The sequence below is a fragment of the Neltuma alba genome, unplaced genomic scaffold, assembly GCF_004799145.2.
Source record: "Neltuma alba isolate B1F8T4 unplaced genomic scaffold, ASM479914v2 tig00010603_pilon, whole genome shotgun sequence".
NCBI lineage: Eukaryota > Viridiplantae > Streptophyta > Magnoliopsida > Fabales > Fabaceae > Neltuma > Neltuma alba.
This window is the reverse complement of record NW_021635465.1, coordinates 1,241,107-1,262,423: the sequence shown is the minus strand read 5'-3', so window position 1 is coordinate 1,262,423 and position 21,317 is coordinate 1,241,107.

The window sequence follows — 21,317 nt, the reverse complement described above, 5'->3', positions numbered from 1 at the left end:
AAGGATCTGAAGAAATTATGGGAGAAAGGTGTTGATGTGTTTGATGCATATAAACAAGAGACCTTCAATTTACGTGCCATGATCTTCACCACGATAAATGACTTTCCAGCATATGGAAATTTATCTGGATACAGTGTTAAGGGGCATAAAGCATGCCCGATATGTGAAGAAGGCACCCACTATATGCAACTTAAACATGGCAGGAAGACAGTATACCTTGGTCACAAAAGGTTTCTTAGTCGGTATCACCCTTACCGTAGATTGAAAAAGGCATTTAATGGCTCATAAGAATATGAAATGGCTCCAAGACCATTAACTGGAGAAGAAGTTTATCAGCGGGTGGAGGGAATTAATGTGGTCTTCAGTAAGAAGAAGAAGAAGAAGACTGCCAGTGAGAGAAATATATGAAAAAAAGATCTGTCTTTTTTGATCTTCCATATTGGCGAAGTCTTGATGTGAGGCATAGTCTAGACGTGATGCATGTGGAGAAGAATGTATGTGAGAGTCTTGTTGGTACACTTTTGCATATAAGTGGAAAGACTAAAGATGGAATCAATACAAGACGAGACTTAGTTGAAATTGGAATAAGAAATGTCCTTCACCCACAAGAAAGAGATGGTAAGAGGGCTTATTTACATCCAGTTGCGCACACATTATCAAAAGAAGAGAAAAGAAGTTTCTGTGGTTTTGTCAATACTATTAAGGTGCCACAAGGTTATTCTTCTAATTTAAGCAAACTTGTTTCAATGCAAGATTTGAAGATAACGGGAATGAAGTCTCATGATTGTCATGTGTTGATGCAACAATTACTTCCACTTGCTATTCGAGGCATTATGAAAACCGATGTGAGAAGTACTATTACAAAACTTTGTATGTTTTTCAATGCCATTTGCAGCAAAGTCATTAATCCTGCTGAGTTGGATGAATTAGAAAATGAAGGTTATGTGATCCTCTCTCAATTGGAAATGCATTTTCCTCCATCATTTTTTGATATTATGGTCCACTTGATAGCTTATCTTGTGCGAGAGATAAGACATTGTGGCCCTGTGTGTTTAAGATGGATGTACCCTTTTGAGAGATACATGAAAATCCTAAAAGGGTACTCTAAGAATCCTTATCGGCCTGAGGCATCAATTGTTGAGAGATATGTAGCTGAGGAGGTAGTTGAGTTTTGTAACACATATCTTGATAGGGTAAAGGTAGTTGGTCTTCCTCAATCTCGACATGATCAAGGGAGAAGAAGCAAGGAAACACGGGGTGTCATAGTGAGGTCTATGTCAAGAGAAGTTGTAATGCAGGCACATCTATACATTTTAAACAACACGGATGAAGTTTTGCCGTACTTAAATGCTCACAAGAATATGCTGAGGAACTTGAATCCAAGAAAGAGTGACATGCAACTAGCTAATGAACATAATAAGTCATTTGCAGAGTGGTTCAAGCGAGAAGTGTTAAAAGATGACAATCCTTCTGAGACAATACAGAGGCTAGCTGCAGGGCCTTCTTTTGAGGTTTTGTGTTGGGGTGGATATGATATAAATGGTTATTCTTTTTACACAAAAACCCAAGACGATAAGAGTACTATGCAGAATAGTGGGGTGATGGTAGTAGCGGAAGCCATGCATTTTGCTAGTTCTAAAGACAGAAACCCAATGTTGGTGGCAATGTCCTATTATGGAATAATAGAAGAGATATGGGAGGTTAGTTATACCAAGTTTAAAGTTCCCGTCTTCAAATGTAAGTGGGTTAATAGTAATGCTGTGCAAGTGGATAAAGAATTTGGATTTGTTTCGGTCGATCTTGAGAGGTTTGGATATGGAGACGAGCCATTTATTTTGGCAAGTCAAGCAAAACAAGTGTTCTTCGTTCCCGATCTAGCAAAAAAGAAATTGTCTATTGTGCTTCAAGGTAAAAGGCAAGGAGTTAGTGGAGATGATGGTGACTTAGAGCTTAATCTTGATGAAACCCCGCCTTTCACAGCTACTCGACCTAAAGCAGTTGAATTAGATTTGGTAGATGATGACATGCTGTTAGAGATGATCATTGTGAAGGAATTTGGGAGGATAATCGTTGTAAGCCTCAAATGAATTTTTTGATATTTTTTTTGCTAAATATACTTAATAATATAATGTTTTATATTAACTTGATATTTTTTATTCTTACATTTATTAATTCCTTGTTCTTTAAATAGAAAATGGACGGATCTGGTCAACAGGGTTCTGGTGATGACAACTCTTTTACTAGCCAGAGAAAGGGTAGAGGGCCAACCCATATGAGGCATTTAGCTTTACGTGATGAGAGCACACAGCCTATGAGGATTACAGTGGAGTTTGATGATGATCTGAAGCCTATAGGAAAGGATGGGGCTCAATTTACTAGTTATGTGGGTTATCTCGCATGCAGTAAAATTAGCATTGACATTCCTAACTGGAAGAAGGTGGACAAAGATTTGAAGAAAAACCTTTGGGAGGATATATTGGTATATTGTGCATTGTTTTCTCTACTTGTTTCAATTATAGTTGTTTATTTACTTTATAACTCTATGCTATTATTGTATTGCATGCAGCTGACATTTGATATTCCTGCCACTAAATAAATGAGAGACCGTCTGTTGAAGCAAATTGCTGAACGGTGGAGGGATTTTAAGTCCATGCTTACAACAAATTATATTAATGGAAAAAGAAAGGGTGAGCATCCTAAGGGACGATACCAGTTTATTAGCGACGAGGTATGGGAGAATTTTGTGAAGCAACGTGAAGACCCTGCATTTCAGGTTTGGTTTCTTCAAACTTATTTTTTAATCAGGTCATATTTTATTTAACTAAACTAATTTTATTTAACTAAACTAATTTTGTCGATTTGGTTTCATTGTCATAGGCATTGAGTCAGAAGAACAAACAAATATCTGAGCAGAATGTATACCCACATACCATGTCTCGTGCAGGGTATGGTGGGTTGGAAAGAAGTATGATGGAGGAATGACTGAAGAATGCACAGATGGCTGCTGCTTCAGATCCTACTGGCTACATGCCATCTATTGAGCGTCCTTCTCGCCAAGAAAAATGGAAGGCAGCGAGGATTAAAAAGGGTCAATACATTACTCCACAGTCTGCTGCTGTTGCTGAGAGGATTGTAAGTAATATTTAAGAATTATGCTTCATTAATTTTTTTTTCAATTATCTTAAATTGAATTTGTTGTTTTAATGATATAGGATACACTTGAGGAGCAACTATCTCAAGGTACATTCATCCCTCAAGGACGGATGGATATCTTGGCCACTGCTATTGGAAAGGCTGACCATCCCGGAAGAGTCCGAGGGGCCCCTAAAGGGATTGGTATTAAAGAATTTTTTGGCTCTGCTTCACGAAGAAGCACCAGATCATCCTCCGCTAACATGGTATCTAAAGAGGAGCTCAACCAACGACTACAAGAAGAAACAGAGAGAGTTCGAGCTGAACTAAGTCAACAACACATGGCAGAGATGCAAAAGATACGTGATGAATTCGATGCCAAGTTTCAACAGACTTTGATGATGATGGGTACGAGCGGATTCCAGATGCCCCGAGTATCTGAACCTTCCCAGGTAATAATCACACATCTTTTTAAATCTTCTAAAGATTCATTTGATCCATTTAAACTTATTTAATGTTTCTTAACTAATTTCATATTATGTTTCAGGGTTCACCTGTGATAAAAAGCAGAAAGGGCAGTAATAATCAGACACAGCCACTGACAGTGTCTGACCCTGACCCTAGCCCTGACCCTGTCGAAGACAATGGGATGCCGTGTTCTCTCTATGTGGATTATGAAAATTCACCTGTTTATGTTGCTAATGGTCGAGCATTCATGGGCACAATGATTCACGACAACAAAATTCCGAGCAATCAAGCAAGGGTGACAGTGGAGAGGATTGTTCATGGTCAGGGGGTACACCAGTGCCTAATCCTACTGATGAGGTTCGACTCTTGGCCCAAGCTAAAGGACATTTCATTTTGTGGCCAAAGAGACTTATTACAAAGCCAATAGTGAAGAAGGCGGCAGCAAAGAAGGCCACAACAAGCGCATCATCTGATCCTATACTCTTGCCTCTTCCTAGTGATGTTGCGCTTATGTATTCCAGTTTGGAGGTTCTTCATTCCATGGTGCCAAACATGGATAAGCCTGTGACTTTCAAGATGCCATTAGGGGTTGTGGGTTTAGATATAACATACGACTTCACCATTGACAAGAGGGACCTCATTCAGTTCCTCAACTTTGAGGAGCTTGATATAGCCTTCATGCAGCTTGCTATTTTGTAAGTTACAATATCATTTTCTTATTACATATTATACTTCATGCATGTCCTAATGTTTTTTACTTGAACAACAGGCATTTTAATCAAATCTGTTGAAACAGAGGACTTGAAAGAACATATGGCTTTATGTGTCCTCAAAGGGTGCAGAAAGAATTTAATACTGTGGAAGCAAGGTCAATCTACATTATGACTGCAATGAGTCAGACCAAAAAGCTAATATATTTTGCACCTTACGTGGAAGGGTAAGTGTATTATTGTATTTGAGATATACAAGTTGTATGTGTCGGGTTATAATTAACATGGTTTGCCTTTTGCAGTTATCATTGGACTCTAATTGTTTGTGCCCTTTTTGACAACAAAGTTTACTGGTTCGATTCACTCTGTGGAAGTCCATCCGAAGAAACCAATGATGTCATCGACACGTTAGTTTTTATTTATATATTTATTACTTGTGAAGTTTATACAAGCATGCTCTAATATCATTTTCTCTTATAATGTTGATAGGGCTTTTCATTCTTTTAATGTCGTGGCGATTAAACAAAATAGACAAGCACCAACATGGATTCTTCCACAGGTATATGTTGTTTTAAACTAACTTTTAAACATTTTTTGATGAATTAAAGTTAATGTTTATAATCAATAATGTCTAATATTCAATTTTATATCTTATTTTTTTAGTACCGTTGTCAACAAGGACATGTTGAGTGTGGATATTATGTCATCCGCTACATGAATGACATAATTGAGACAGCAACGACAGAGAAATTAGACGAGGTAAAGATGAGTTACGTTGCATGACGTTCTTCAATTTATTTCACATTTTTGACTAAGTTTACTATGTTATTTTTGATTAACAGATATTTCAAAATACTGCGCCATATCTCATGGATGACATCAACTTGATGAGGGACACTTTGTCAACAACATTGGTAGAAAAAATTGAAATTTAGCTTTCAAATAGATAGGTTGTTTCTCAAAAAATTCATTGTTAGATGCTTTCTCTCGGTTCCCTCTTATATTGTTCATGATTTCCATTGTACAGAGAAGTAGTTACTTCTATTTCAGAATTGTTGGACCTAGCCAATACGTGTTCCTTGGTAACCACTTAGTTATATTATATTGGCCGGTTTCCCTATTTTCGAATTGTGTAAAAAAAATTTCATTGCTGTATATATTAACTAGCTAATGGATCTTGTTCTGCGTGATCTGCACTGCCTACATTTGTTTGGAACTGTAAACTGCAGGGTGGTCAACACGAAAATAAAGCAGAATTTAAAAAAAAAAATCATTTTTAACGGCGGTTATACATATAACCGCTATTAAAATCCTTTTCCATGGCGTTTTATTTATAAACCGCCGTGAAAAGTGGACTTTCCATGGCGGTTTTACATTTAACCGCTGTGGAAAGTCCACTTTTCACGGCGGTTAATTATAAAACCGCCGTGGAAATCTTACTTTCCACGGCGGTTAATTGTAAAACCGCCGTGGAAAGTCCACTTTTCACGGCGGTTAAAAACCGCCGTGTTTTCCTTACCTTTCAACGTCGCCTTTAACAACTTCGCCTTCAAAACCGCCGTTAAAAGCCACTTTTAACCACCGTTAAAAGCCTTTTTTCTGGTAGTGCCATTTGATAAACCTTGTCGCTAGGTGATCAAAATTTTACTAGGGAAATGCAGCAAGTGAGGCAATACCTAGGTCATTCTTCTCAAGGAGCCTTAAGTTGTGATTCAATTCTTAACAATTCACTTTAATTATCAAATTACCAAGATGAAAGCTTGAGTTTCAGAAAAGAGAAATTGAAACAAGAAACAAATCCAATGAAAGATAAAATGCAAAAGAGATTCAGATAAGAGATAGTAGTTCCCCTAGCAATTTATCTAACCTTCCTTGTTCAATCCTATAATTTGGAGTCTCTCAAAGTCAATTAAATGTATAGATTCAGCTACTGCTCAAATCTCTCTAAACACAGATCAAAAACAACTATCTTACTAGATTCATTGTCTTGCTCTGGTGAGAAGGAAAGTCAATTGACAAGAACACTTGAGAAGCAAGTTGCAATTCTCTAAGGATGATCACAACTGTGAATCATCAATTCATTCAATCAAAATTCAGAATTACAGAACAACAGTCCAAGTAAAAACGAATTAGATTTACAAATCAACAGAGAATCCTCTATTCAATTGAATCAAGGACACAACTCACATCTAAATGTTTAATCAGATCTAAATTCCAAGAAACATAAATCTAATCACTCAATCTTCATTCTAATCACAAATGTTCAACTGAAACAAATGAATCTTAGAATAGAAAGTGGAAAATAGATCTGAAATGACTCCCTGTTCAGCCCTATGAACTCAGGTCAGCTTCATTACTAGGAGAACTTAGAAATTCAGCTACTCATACTCTAAATTGGAGCAGAAACAGCAAGAATTGATGAAAGATTCATAGATGATCGGTGGAAAATGATGGATTTGGACGAAAATGGAAAAGAGAATTGAGAGAAGGTGGAGAGAACAAGAAAATCAGCCTCTGGAGAGAGTGAAGAACTAAATCTCCAGTCCCCAGGTTGTAGCGCGCGACTCTGTATTTAAATCTGGAATTTTTCGTCATCCGCCGTGGCGCCTGGCTTGTACGGTGTCGTTTCGATTAGTGATCTTGAGCTTCATGAAAACTTCAGTCTGCCGTGGCACATCTGTCCATCCGCCGTGGCACCTTTGACTGAGAGTACCCTTGGAAATCTGCCGCGGTGCCTTCCCAAATCTGCCGTGGCGCCTCAGACAGAATGGCGAAAAAATACTAGAGAAACTCCCTGAAATTCACACCAAAACAGGGATCAAAAGTACACACAAATAAAATCATATAAAAACATGTAAAAACACCTGCAAAACCTCATAATTCCTTTCACCAACTCTTATGCACAATGAAAGCTAATTATATCCAAAGTATGCAAATATAAATGGCAAAAGCATGAGTTTAGGGTTAGAAATATATGCAAATAATGAGACTTATCAGTGATAAAGATAACTTTGTAACTATGATGAATTTTGAGGTGATTCTTATTGCATTAGAAAGTAGACTCAAAGAGCTTTCTAGGGATAGGTCATTAGTAAAATTTGGAGTTGAATTGGAAGATTTATGATCTCTCAAAGTTGACCTTTGTTTTGCTTGAATCAGAATTCGAATTTATTAAGGCAAAGACCAGAAGTTCTACACAGATTGATTAAGCTCTTGAGCAACATGCTACTCAAACATGTTACTAAGTAAAAACACTAGAAGAAATGAAGAAATAAAAAGCCAGTTATCAAGTAAATTGATGTTCGAGTTGATGATTAAGCAACTACATACTCGATCACTTTATCGAGTTCCTGGTACTATTTCTTCAATTCTTCTCTTATATCTTCACATACATTTCTAAGGTTTTCAAGCTATAATCTATCTTTGAAAATATGAAAGCACAAGTAATTGATAACATTATCGATTAATGGTTAATCGATCAGATATTAGATCACTGATAGAATTGTTTAAGTGTAAGATTTTGCAGTAAATTATCGATCATTTGATCGATAATTGGTTTATTGATAAGCTATCAGGAAAAAGGAATAAACTTCATTTCGTGCAACAATAGGAATATCGATCACCTGATCGATCAAGTCATTATTGATTAGGACTCAGATAATCTAGTAAGCTTCCTTGACTTATTTACTATATTGAACAATTCACTTGTTATCAATCAATTTATCGATTATTATTTTATCAATAACTTGTTCAAACATTGTATGGTAATTTACTTCTAATTAATCGATAATGTGTTCTGTCAAAATTTTTCTTTCAAGGTCTTTAATCGATCCATTGTTTTTTGATCAAATGATTGATCATCATCACCTTCACTACACTTACTTGTTTTAAGCTATTTTCAGATCACCTGATCGATCATTGCTTTATCGATAAAATGATCAATCATCCAGTCTTCTGAAACTTCTGTTTTCACATAACGTGATTGATCAATATTTTTTCTAGTCTTTTCTGAAATAAGATTTCAATGATCATTTATCAAACACTTAATCGATTAATCTTTAATCGATCACTTACTCGATCATCTTAGGATTTGTGCTCTTTATGAATATCTTTGTTAAACTTTGTTTTATTGATCAAATTTTCTGTCATCTATTTATCAATAAAGTATTCAATTAACACTCTTTGAAAATCTATTTCTCTCATACTTAGCTTTATCGATAACCTGATCGATCAAACAGTTTTCAGTCACCTTTTCGATCATTGTACCGGTTCTTTTCACAACAGCTATTTGTGATAATCTTCAAAACTTATTATCATTTTATCTTTAAGGTTTTCTCAGCCTTCTTTTTACACATAACTTTCTATTAAAAGGATATGAAGGCAAATGTAACTTGAAAAAGTTTATTCTTGCACAAATCATTTAGGGGTCATTATATTCATACTTCATCATTTATCGATCATTTGTTTGATCATCATATGATCCATAATCTATTCAATAATTGCATATATCTGCTATATCTTTTCTTCATATAATTAATCAATAACTTGATCAATCAAAGCTTTATCGATTAAGACATCGATCAAGTAAGTTCATCTTACTTTCTAAACATGATTGATTCCACGTTTTTCAACTTATTGTTTCTAAGATTATCAAATACTTATCACTTGATTTGAGAAAGATTATTTTAGGTAAAGAGCTATAATGAATTTATGATGTGAAGAATCAACTTTTGTCAGAAGCTTCCAACAGCTAGTTTCAATGGTCATATTCTTCGAGCCCAACAGAAAGAAAATACTCAACGATCAAGTACCCAACATCATCTATAAATAGAAGAGCATTGAAAACAAAAAAAGGAGAGAAGAGTCTGAGCTTACAACATCAAATGCTAAAATGCCAAATCAACATATTCTCATTTAGAGCTCCGAGAGAAAACTCCCTTTCTCTGTACTTCAAAGACTATAACATATGTATTCGTAAGATAGAGAAGAGAGTTTTCTAAACGTGCTTAAGATTCATCTATCACTTCTTTGAGAGAAGAAATATTCAATCTTCATTATCATTATTAGATTGTATCCTTATAGTGTGTAAGGGGGAGTATTTACCTCAGTTTGAGGTTACTGTTGAATAGACTGGTTAGTCTAAGGATTGTAAGTGGCGCCACAAGTGCCCAAATCAAACTTGTGGTTGTAGTGGTTCTCAATTACCCATGCTAAACTTGAGGGAGATAGTGGATCAAAAATCTCAGGTAGAGCCTGGGGACTGGACGTAGGTCGGTGAGGACTGAACCAGGATAAATCACAGTTTGCATCTTCTCTTCCCTTACTTCTTTATATTTCCAGCTAAACCATTTTACTATTATGATTATGCTTATGTCGATTCATTGTTTTTATACTCAGAATTTCTTATGATTTTCATTACATTGCAAAAAGGTTTTTAATTTTAATTAACACCCAATTTACCCCCCTCTTGGGTGATAAGCTATTCTTACAAGACAATGTTGTGACTTTTAATATGAATGAAGCTATACGTTACCCCTTTGATAATTCTGCATTCATGGGTTTAAATGCTATTGACTTAGCTGTTGAGTAAGCAAGGGATGAACATGAGTTGCATATGCATGATAGTTATGACATGTGTTCACCTAAATTGATTGATTCTTCTGCTGCACCATCACATGAATCTTATGAGCTTGACTCATCTTTGAGTGCTTATGATAAATACTTTAATTCCCTCTTTTCTATTTATTCATTTTCTATATCTTGTGAAGATGAGGTGCTATGCATCAATTCCCTAGAAATTGATAGCATTCTTTCTATTTCTCAAGACTTTTCTTTCCCATCAAGTTTTGATTCAATTTCTGCATTTACAACTGATGATGGCCTTGGAAAGGGTTTATTAGCTAATGATACAGGTATTCAAGATGTGGTCAGTGCTGAGAGTGGAGCAAAATCCAAGGATATAAGCCTCTGTGATATGAGGTCGGGACCTAAGGATTCTCAAGTCGCGACTTCAACCCAGGCATTCCAAGACAGTGGCCTCTGTGAAGTGAGGTCACGACTTGAGTCCCCTGTTTTATCTCCTGAACTTCAGACTTTAATTGCTTTACCACCTTATATCCTGAAAACTTTGGTTAAAGGGCCAACACTTTCTAACTCAATTGCTACTCATACGCATTCTAAGATTACACCCCATACCTTATGATTTTTGAATAATCTAATCTCTAATAATGATATAGGTATAGAGGCAAACCAACCTAAGGTTGTTGCTGCTATAAACCAACTTGAGCTTAGTGTAACATCTGATAGTATTGAAGCAAGCATAGTAGATCCAAGTAAAGCTGGCGAGTGCATTTCACAAGAGTCTATAAAGGGGAGTTTCTCTAACTCTACTAATGTTTCTACTCTAATTCCCTCTATTGTTCAACCCCTAACTTTAGAACTGAAAGATTTACCTCCCAACCTCAAATATGCTTATCTTGAGCCTAAGAATAAACTGCCTGTCATTATTTCTAGTTAACTAAGTATGAAGAGACTAGTTTAATGGGAGTACTTAGAAGAAATAAGGAGGCTTTGGGTTGGCAATTAGCTGACATTAAGGGAATTGACTCTACTATGTGTACCTATAGAATTCTACTAACTGAAGATTCCAAGCCAATTAAACAAAGCCAGAGGAGGTTGAATCCTCTAATTTTTGATGTGGTTAGGAAAGAAGTAGACAAACTTCTGAGAGCTCGAATCATATATGGTATTTCTAATAGTGAATGGGTCTCTCTGGTACAAGTTGTGCCGAAAAAGAGTAGGATCATAGTAGTTAAAATGAGAACAATGAACTCATCCCAACGAGGGTGTAAAACTCATGGAGAGTTTGTATTGACTATAGAAGCTGAATGATTCCACTAGGAAAGACCATTTTTCCTTACCCTTTATTGATCAAATGCTTGAACGGTTAGTGGGAAAGAGTCACTACTGTTTCTTAGATGGATATTCTGGATATTTCCAGATTCCTATAGACCCTAGAGACCAAGACAAGATCACCTTCACTTGTCCATTTGGAACTTATGCTTACAAAAGAATGCCTTTTGGTCTTTACAATGCCCTTAGTACATTCCAACACTGTATGCTATCTATTTTTACTGAATTTATTGAAAAATACATGGATGATTTTACTGTATATGGGAATTCTTTTGAAGATTGCTTGAAAAGTCTTGATCAAATCTTAGCACAATGCATTGAGAAGAAGCTGGTTTTGAATTATGAAAAAAGTCATTTCATGGTTAACCAAGGCATCGTGCTAGGTCATTTAATCTCTGAAAAAGAAATTGAGGTAGATAAAGCCAAGATAGAGGTTATATATTCTTTGCCCTACCCTACCAACTTAAAAGAGTTGAAGTTCTTTTTCGGACATGTAGGGTTCTATAGAAGGTTCATCAAGGATTTTAGTAAAATTGCTCTACCTCTTTCCAAACTACTGCAAAAAGATGTTGATTTTTAATTTGACCATACATGTGAGCTTGCTTTTGATGAATTGAGGAATAGGTTAGTTACTCCTCCTATTTTGACCTCTCCCAACTAGGATTTGCCTTTCAAAATTTCTTGTGGTGCTTTAAATTTAAGTGTGGGGGCAATGTTGGGTCAAAGGGAGAATTCTATTTCTAAAGTGATTGCTCATGCCTCTAAAAGTCTAGATGCAGCTCAGAAAAACTATACCACTACTGAGAAGGAATTGTTTGTAATTGTTTTTGCACTTGATAAGTTCAGACCATACCTAATAAATTCCAAAGTGGTTGTGTTTACAGATCACGCAGTAGTGAAGCATCTCTTCCACAAACCTCAATCGAAGCTGAGGCTTTTGAGGTGGATGTTATTACTTCAAGAATTTAATGTGGAAGTGAAGGACTGAGCTGGAAATATCAACCATGTGACAGACCATCTGATAAGGCTACGTTTAGAAACCAAGGGAGTACTCGATTTTGATATTATCTGTGATTCATTCCCTGACCAATCTCTATATGCATTGTTTGTTTCTTAACCATGGTTTGCTCAATTAGTTAACTATATTACTACTAGTCTAATCCCTTCTCACTTGACCACCTTTCATGCTTAAAAGCTTAAGAGCGAAGCTTCCTATTATATTTGGGATCCACCGCACTTATGGAGATTATGTTCTGACTAAGTGATTAGACGGTGTATTCCGAAAGTAGAGGCTCGAGCCATTTTGGAAGCTTGCCATGATACCTAATGTGGGGCGCACTTTAGTGCTAGAAAAACAACTAGGAAGGTTTTAGATGCAGGATTTTATTGGCCCACCTTATTTAGAGACGTATTTACTTTTTATAAGGCGTGTGATAAATGCCAACAGTTTGGGGGGTTAGTAGAAGGAACGAAATGCCACAACAACCTATCTTGTTTTATGAGATCTTTGACGCTTGGGGGATAGACTTTATGGGACCCTTTCTACCTTCCCACAATTACACCTACATCCTCCTAGCTGTAGATTACCTCTCTAGGTAAGTAGAAGCTATTCCCACACGTAAAGATGATACACCTATTGTTTCCAAATTTCTGAAGTCCAGTATCTTCAGTAGATTTGGAGTACCTAAGGTATTAATCAGTGATCAAGGAACCCACTTCTGTAACAAGTTGTTCACTAACTTATTGGCAAAGTATGGGGTTTCCCACAGAGTGTCCACCCCTTATCATCCTTAAACCAATGGCTTGGTTGAAGTATCGAATAGAGAGATTAAATGCATCTTGGAATGGATTGTCAAGCCCTCCAATAGAGACTAGAGCTTGAGACTAGATGATGCACTGTGGGCTTATTGCACTGCCCACAAGACCCCAGTTGGTATGTCTCCGTATCAGATCATCTATGGTAAGTCCTGTCACATCTCGATGGAGCTGGAGCATCAATCATACTAGGCAATTAAGAGCTTAAATGCCGATTTGGAGGAAACTAGCCTGAATTGACTCCTTCAAATTCAAGAACTTGAAGAAATATCGTTAGACACCTACAATAGCTCAGACATCTACAAGCAGAAAACAAAGCTTGTCCATGATGCCAACATCTTAAGAAAGAAGTTGAAAGAGGGTGACAAGGTATTGAGGTATCAAGCTCGATTCAAATTCAAGAACGGTAAGTTTAAGACAAGCTGGGATGGAACCTACATTGTGACGAAAGTGCATAACTTTAGGATGATATAGCTCAAGGAGGAGGCCACAGGCAAAATGTTTCAATGCAATAGTCATCTCCTTAAGCTCTATGAAGAGCCTGCACCGCCTTCTTAAGGCCAGGTCATCCCTTTCCTTCACTTCTTACTGTTCGTATGGATTTACTTGTGCTTAAATTATCTTGCTGTGACTATTTGAGACTGTGAAAGGGACGTCCTCAATAAAAGTAGTTTTAATTTCTTTTTGTTATGTTTGTTTTCAATAATCTCCCTTGGCTTTGAGTTTAATGGATTGTTTTTTGTGCTTCTATTCTGTCACCACCACACACTTCTTGCATTCTTGAGTTTTCCCACCTTTATGCTTAGCTTTTTTCTCCTCTCTATAAGGGTGATGTGTTGTGCTTCGGTCTTGAACTGAACTTCGTAACTTTCACCTTCGTTGTTTTGTGTTTAAGCTTTGTGTTTTGTTGTGACTATGTGTCACAATGTGGACATTACTTTGAGTGTGTGGGTGAGGGAGTTTTTAAAAGTGGTTTTGTGGGGTAGTTCTTGCTAAAATTTACCAAATTTTGGGTTGTTATGGTAGGCATTTTGGTAAGAGGTTTTAGTTTAAGGACTTAGGTTTGAAGTTTATTAGGGTCTAGAGTGTCGGAGCCCTCTCTATATATTCAGGTCACGACCTCACTGTTTTCAGGTTGTGACCTGGTGGTTAGTCTAAGTTTGAGAGCTCTATGTGCGTTGAAGTCATGACCTCACTATCTTAGGTCGTGACTTGGGAAGATATTAGGTAAAGGCTCTCTGTGAGTTGAAGTCGTGACCTCGATGTTTCAGGTCGCGACCTGGAGCCTTTTTGCAACCCTAAAATCCCTATCTCTCTACTAAAGTCGCAACCTCACATAAATTAGGTCGTGACCTGATATGAAAAGTTAGAAATTTTTGCTGAGTTCACCTCTTTACCCTTACTTATCTCTACCCTAATTAAAATTTTGCCCTTGAACCTACCCTGAATTCAAGCTATATGTATTCTAAGACTTAAAACCCTAAGCCTTTCTTTGTAAAACCACACTTAACCCTCCTTTCAGTTTTTCATTCCCTCTCACGTTTATCTCTCCATTCCCTATGATTGTTCCTCTCCTGAAGTCGCGACTCTCCAGTCTTGGATTCTTCAACAGTCGTCCCTTTTCAAATTCCTTCCAAAGTCGTAACTGCTCAACCTTTTTTAATGGTTTGTTTCCTCCCTAACCTTTAGTTGTGTCTATTCTTTGGACTCTCTTATTTCTATGTGCCTTTAATCTGAAATCCACCTCCTGTATTCTATGAACCAGCCTCCTCTCTATCCTTGCGTTCAGTTCTTCCATCCTTCCACTCTCTCAAGGTCTGTTTAATCTTCCCTTTTCATTTTTAGTTATTCTGTTCTTCCTGGCAGTTTTCTACATTTTGTAGGGGTAGGTAGTGTTGCTTTTGTTAGGGCTGTGATTTTGTTTGAGTGGAGTGTGGATGGACATTGAAAATCTTGTTTAACTAGTTTTTGGATTGCTTAGGATTACTTTTTCTGCAAAAGATTTGGTTTTTGAACAAACTGGTTCGTGCTGCGTTTTCTGAACTTTCTGGGTTCAGGTCATGACCTCACTGTTTTTAGGTCGCGACCTTGAACCTTTTTGAATTCAAAAATTTCCCTCTGTCTATTCAAGTTATGACCTCAATGTTTTTAGGTCGCGACCTAAGCTCACAGAGGAAGTTTTAAACCTCTGATTCACCCCTGTTTTTTTCAAATTGCAATTTCTCAATGGATTTTGACTTACATATTAAGAATTTGCAAGAAATAGATTTTGGGTAATTGAAGATTATGAATACTTGGGTTTTCTCATGATTTCCCCAATAGTTTTAAAATGAAAGTGTCCCAATTCAAAATCTTCATCAGTTTTGCTTAAGTGAGTCTGGCAAGGGGTAATTGCAAGCCTAATATGGGGGAGTGCTTGGTTTCATGCTTAGTGTGATTTTCAGTTTCTTTTCTAGGGTTGTTTGTTTTATATGTTTACTTTGGTTGTTTATTCGTTGTTTGCTTTGCGCTCATATACCTTGCACCAAGAATCTCGAGTCCTCAAGCCTGAAGAAGCTTCACCCTTGTGAGGAGACCATGCTTTCAAGGAAGGAAGTCATGGAGTTATTCACCAACAGAGGGGTAGTTCAAGAGTGGTATTTTCCAGAAACACAACAGTACTACTTTTACGAGCCTGCCAAACAGAGATGCCTTGAGGAACGTATGAAGAAGAGGAACAAGGCCAATCTGACGTTGGTGAGAGAGTTCTACACTTGCTCTGTCACGGAAAAGCTAAAACATCCTACCTTTAACCCCTTAGAGTGAACATTAGTAAGTGTTATGGTTCAAGTAGGTCATGACACAAGCCCGTGGATTTAAAATTTCAACATAATTGCTCGGATTACTTTTCACTGTTTACATTCAGATTTCAGGTCCAATTTTGAAAAATCATAACTAATTCTATAAAAATTATATCTCCTTGTGTACACATTCGATTGAGGCGATTTACATCTCATCTTAAAGCTTGGGATGTGTACTATGAATTTGCCAAATTTTATGGCTTAACTCATTCATTTGATAGGTCAAACTGGAGCTATAAACTCACTGCTCTATGACTTACGTTTTATCCGTTAACCTCTTTTTACTTTAATTCTTTCTATTTCTTTAGCATACATAAATTGAGTTTACACCTTCCTAATCATCCTTATACATTTCTATTCCTCCCATAAACATTGTAATTAAATACATGGCATCATTGGCATCCATAACATAGATTACATAATAGGAGAATTACACATTGAATAATAACATCATTCATTAACGTTAATAATTCTCCACTTTCTTCTCCTTGCCTTTCGTGCCATTATTGCCCACCATTGATTGACCAAAAGGTAGGTTAAGGAGGGGTGAGATTCAGGGGAATCTCAGTAGCAAACACTACCCATAAGCATTCAAGACATAATGCACATGCATGACATGTTATAACATTAACACATGAATGCCATGGAAAGTAAGCTAAAGCATTTCATCCTTTCATAACATATTGCCAAGGCAAAACATAACATAAACTTGTGAACATAACTTTGCAAACATTTCATCATTGCTTAGTCACATCATGGCAACACAACCACATCACGCAAATATACATATCAAGCACACATTATAGGTAAGTTCACTACCTTATAACATAGCTTTCCTCTTGCTTTTTCTTTGATTCCCTTCTCTTTCCATTCCTATGGATTTTTGGTCAACATCATTAAACATCCTCTTGGATATTCTAAGGTCCTAAACACATCAATACATGATGCAAAACAACTATTAGAATCAAGTTATCAACTTATCTCTACTTGATTCTTTCTTGAACATACTTGAACTTTAACTTTTGAGTTTCAATTCCAATCTTTCTAAAAAAATTTCCACATGCAATTCCCACATAATTTTGCATGTAGAATACATTTCCAAGCTCAAAATAATCAAAATCCAATCCTAACCACTTGGCCTTTCTTTCTCTCTCTTCTTTCTCTCTCTAGAAATCATTTTGCAAGAGCTTCCCTAAGGTTTCCATGGCTTAGGACAAAATGAGAGGGAGGGGAGGGGTATTTATAGAAAACAAGACCGAATATGGGCTGTTGATCTTAAAAATACGTGGCTTGATCTGGACCGTCCATTTTCTCTTTTTATCTTGTGATGACATGTGTCCTATGACATCATGCTTACCTCATCTTGATGACATCATGCTTACATCATCAAGCCACATGTCTTTAATCCAACCGCACACGTGTCTTGCATCTGACCGTACACGTGTCTTGCATCCAACCGTACACATAATACCTTCTTTTCCCATCCAGCCATACACTTGTCACTTTCATTTTCCTTCATCATTTTGGCATTAAAATAGGGAGGAAATTAGTATAAAATTCGTGTAAAATATAGCCCTTAGGCATTTCTCTACCTATTTTGCCATTCTACACCGTATCGGGTACTTTTTTGAGTCCTGACTAACCCGGTACCACTGGGACATGTTTTGACATCATTTTCTCATCTTAATGAAATACATATATGGCGCCATCTTAGAGAAGCATAGGTGAAAATAATTAGCTCTACTGACAGGCTACTTAACCTTACTGAGTCACGCAGTAGAGATTTCACTATAACAGGTAGATAAAGGACTGTCTAAAATATCCCTGTATTGCGTTCTGATTTTTATGCTGCCTATAAATATCTTCTACTGACTCAGCATGATGACTCACAGGTGTCATGATTGCATTTGGTGACTTAGCATACTGACTCATAGGTGTTATGATTGCATTTGGTGACTCAACATGCTGACTCAGCGCCATCATGATGGTGTTTAGATATTTTCTTCTCATTTTCCCAGAAATATTCTTAAATAATACTTAATCATGGTTACCTTCTTTGAATTCTTTCTATTAGCTCGTAACTACGTTAATCTGTCTCTGGGTTTCATTCTTTCCCTTTCATCACAGGAAATTCCTCTAATTTTTCTCGAGTCAAAAGTCAAACTCTAGATAGCTATTTTGACTTTCCCCGGATAGGGTATAAATAGGCTTTAAATTTAATTAAAGCTAACCTTGTCAGTTTTTGGGGACGGAATTAATTTTACAATCTGTGTAAATTCCTCAACTACTGTGCCCCAGTTTTTCCTGATTATTTGAGGCCGTCTCATAGCTTAAATAATTCAATTTAAGTTACTAGCTCAAATTGTCCAAAACCCTAGAATGACTTCAGGGCATTTCTATCATTTCTAGCTTTATATAGGGTCTGGGATCCTATTCCCATTTTTCTGAAATTTTTCTTATTCATTTGGGCCCTTTTTGCTAACTCTGAGCATTAGCTGACCAGAACTTTTATTATTTACAATTAGGTCCCTACTTGGCCTAGGAATCTTTTCTTTGCAAGTTGGTCCCTCTTTAGGCCTAACCTTCGAAACCTTCTCTTGCAAGTTTCTGGCATAACCTAGCCTTTAGTTGTTTCCAGTTCGTCATTCTTTAGTCCCCGAACACTATTGTTTTACACGTTTATCCTTGGAAAATCTCTTTTTTCTTCCAAGGGATCTCCGGGACTTTCGTTGCATTAGACTTAGTAATCATCCTTTTCTTGTACTATTACTTGTATCTATGAGCCAAAATTTAGGATGTTACACAAGCATAAGGGGATCACCTTTAGAGGCGGTGAATGTTATTTGACCCGGGAGGCTGTTGAGAAGTTCTACAAGTTGCCCGATGTGCCTGTCTGTGAGTACCAGCGTTGGAAGATCAGACTTACTGAAGTTCCCTGGGAAGAGGTTTTCCAAACTATCGGGACAGGGGGAGCCGAGTGGACCATAAAGGAAAGTGGGTGGAAAGTCTTTAAGTGTAAGCACATGAAGGATGAAGTCAGGAGTTAGCTAAACTTCATGACCTATAACATAATGCCCTCATCCCACATATCTGATGTTTCTGAAGAGGACGCGCTCCTTTTGCACCTCCTAATGACCATATACCCGGTTGATATCCCTATTATTACCCTGGGCCAGATTGATCATTGTGTTAACAACGTATGGACCCTTATGGTATTTCTACACTTGATCGCGAATACGTGTGCCGCACATGGGATACCATCACACAGGTCTGACTCTCTCTTAGACTCTATCACGACTAGGTGCTATGCCGCCTCCAAATCCAACAGAGAGAGAAAGAGAGGAAAAAGAGTCATGGAAGAAGGTCCAGAGGAGGAGGCAGCTAAGGGTGGTTCTAGTTTCGACCTCGCCTCTTTGAATGATCAGATTGTCGAACTCAGTTAACAAGTGACAAACCTAAGCGAGGAGTTCGATGCATACAAAGCTATCTCCATGTCTCATGAGTTCAGAAGGCAGAGGTTTATGGATCCTCTGATGTTGGAGATGGCCAGGGCTCTTAAGGTCAACTTCCCTCAAGAGTATGAATAGGCTTTCTGGGAGAACACCATTCCTGCCACCGATTATTTTAGTGAGGGTCCAAGTTAATCTTCTAGTACTCATGCTGCTACTGCTGCTGCTGCTGTTACTAATGCTTAGATCGAAGAAGGAGATGTTCAGGCAGGAGGAAATACTAGTGAAGAAGAGAGAAAAGAAGCAGGAGACTGAGAATAGTCTTTACTTTCTTTTTAGTTTTTCTTTGGTTCCTATTATTCCTTTGTTTCTATAACTAAAGGCTTAACTTTATTGTATTCAAACTTTTCTGCTTTGAATGGTTAGTTTTCTGTGTTCTTTTTATGGTTGCTGCTGTTCTTTTCCCTTTTTCCTTTGACAGTGGGGACACTGTCAAGTCTAAGTGTGGGGGAGGAATTCATTTTTCTTTTTTTCATCATTTTTGTGGTTGTTTCAGAATTTTTGACAAAATTTTTCAAAAATCCAATCTTTCATCATCATTATTTGGCTTTGAATTGATTGTGGATGGTGAATTGTGGCGTATTGGTTCATTTCTGTCTATTTTGATGCTTGCTAAAAGGGTTTTTACTTATTAAATATTGGCCATGCTTTGAAAATTTTCGTTTGTAGTTTCTGTGACCTCACTACTTTAGGTCGTGACTTGAGGAGTGACTTTGGCATTAGAGGGATCTCTGTGATTTTAGGTCACGACCTCGATAATTTTAAGTCGTGACCTCAATCCCCTTTTCCTGACTTGGTGTTTCTGTGTACCAAGGTCACAACCTCACTATCTTCAGGTCGTGACCTGGCCTCTTTTGCTGTGCATCGCTATCCTTCTCTTTGCCTTTGTAATGCTGTGTAGGAGGAACTTTTTTAAGCTACATTTACATCTTTTTCAAGCAAACCATTTCCTTTTTAATATACCCTCATTGCAAACAGTTTTTCTTGGAAACCATGCCATCCTTGGACTTTTAAGAGCACTGATTTTGAAAATGATTTTTCTAAAGACTCTATAGTCACTTTTGAGATTCAAGTATGTTCTTAAATGATTATTTTGATCTTTTTAATCCTTGCTTTTGTGATAAGTGTCTTAATGCCTTGTGACTAATGCATATTGATTGAAACTTCTTACATGAGTAATGGAAATATGAAACCCTTTTTAGAAGGATATTCTTGAGCCTTAATTCCTATATTGAGTGATTATTTATATGGTTTACATTCTCTAGAACTTGTTTTAGCTCTTGGTCAAAATTATGTGTGTATTTATGATTTTGAATATGATAGAGGCATTCTTTTCTACACCTTTCTACCCAAACATAACCTACAATCATCTATTCATTGCTTAACCATTTTTTGAGCCTGCACTTCCTTCATTTCGTCTACCATTTCTAGTATTTTGAACAACGACATTAATTGAGTTGATTCCATCTCGCCAATTACGATTTCCTGATCTTTATGGGTCTTAATTGGGAATTTTTCTTTTAGTTTTTTTTTTAAAAAAGAGAGAGAGAAAGAAAAAAAAGAAGAAGAAGAACATAAAAGTAAAGAAATACTTTTTATATACATAAGCTATAACAGCAAAATAAAGTTAAATAAAGTATTCCCTTGGTGGTAGAAGGTTGGGATTTGAACTTCCTTATCTAAGATTAGATGATATTTAACTCACATTTCTTCAATTCTTGACACTCGAGTTCACCATTTTCTGTTCCATTTAGCCTTTCTATCACTACAACCTTAAAAGTCTTATTGATTCTTCACATTAATGCTGAATAGTAGTCCAGATTTTAGAGTCGTTATAAGCTTATGGTAGAATGTTTGCTGCTTGGATGATTGAGAGAAAAGAACCCTAATAAAAAGAGATGAGTGAATCAAACGCTTATACCCTATGAGCA